Source organism: Mus musculus, chromosome 8 (genome assembly GCF_000001635.26).
Source record: "Mus musculus strain C57BL/6J chromosome 8, GRCm38.p6 C57BL/6J".
Classification (NCBI taxonomy): domain Eukaryota; kingdom Metazoa; phylum Chordata; class Mammalia; order Rodentia; family Muridae; genus Mus; species Mus musculus.
The window spans coordinates 7,638,309-7,639,270 of NC_000074.6; the positions used below are offsets into that span (position 1 = coordinate 7,638,309).

Sequence of the window (962 nt, forward strand, 5' to 3'; positions counted from 1 at the left end):
TTGAACTGAGAATGGGGGCCCCAATGGAAAAGTTAAGAGAAGGACTGAAGGAGCTGAAGGGGTTTGCAACCCCATAGAAAGAACAATGATATCAACCAATCAGACCCCCCAGAGTTCACAAGGACTAAACCACCAACCAAAGAGCAAACATGGAGGGACCCATGGCTCCAGCCTCATATGTAGCAGAGGATGGCCTTGTCTGGCATCAGTGGGAAAAAAGGCCCTTGGTCCTGTGAAGGCTCGATGCCCCAGCATAGGGGAATGCTAGGGCAGTGAGGCAGGAGTGGATGGGTGAGAGGGAGAGCACCCTCATAGAAGCAGGCAGAGGGGGATTGAATAGGGGGCTTCAGGGGGTGAAACAAGAAAGGGGATAATGTTTGAAGTGTAAATAAAGAAAATATCCAATAAAAAGTTATCTATCATAGCAGAAATAATTTTAAAAAATCTAACTTCTTCCTGCCCCTAGAGGTATTGCAGGAGTAGCTACTGTGACACATGTGTCAGTAGGTGCCAGAGAGGAGAAAGGCTATTTCTATGCTCGGTGTCTGGCCTGTAAACATCTGAATAATTAGTATCATAACATTCCCTGAGAAAAGTGAATCTGGTGTCATTTGGCCTAGACAGGGAGCTAACCTGAGACAACCAACAGTCTGTGACCTGGTAGGCCCAGATTGGCTCCCAGGAAAAGGAGCAACCCTGAGACAAGAAGAATCATGCCTAGAACCATGAGCCTCATGAGGAGTAAGTCCAACACAGATGAAGTTTGCAATGAGCCACTTGGGTGTCCCAGTGAATTGTGAGCCTGAGGCAATCACCAGACTGGGACCATGAGGCTTGGACAGGGACCATAATGCACAAGTGAGGCATAGCACTCCTGAGATGACTCCAGATACTCAGAGACCGCCACTTGCCATGGTGGGAGGATACTCAAATGGGCCTCCACCCTTTCAGAGGAGAAGGAA

At 48.3% G+C, this 962-nt stretch overlaps 1 non-coding gene across 1 annotated transcript; it reads left to right on the plus strand.

Annotated features, from left to right (window-relative positions):
- Positions 1 to 455: 455 nt before the first annotated feature.
- Gm25169 lies at positions 456 to 584 on the plus strand. The gene has a single exon (XR_003947711.1). It is a non-coding gene; the product is annotated as a small nucleolar RNA SNORA17 (small nucleolar RNA).
- Positions 585 to 962: the final 378 nt, after the last annotated feature.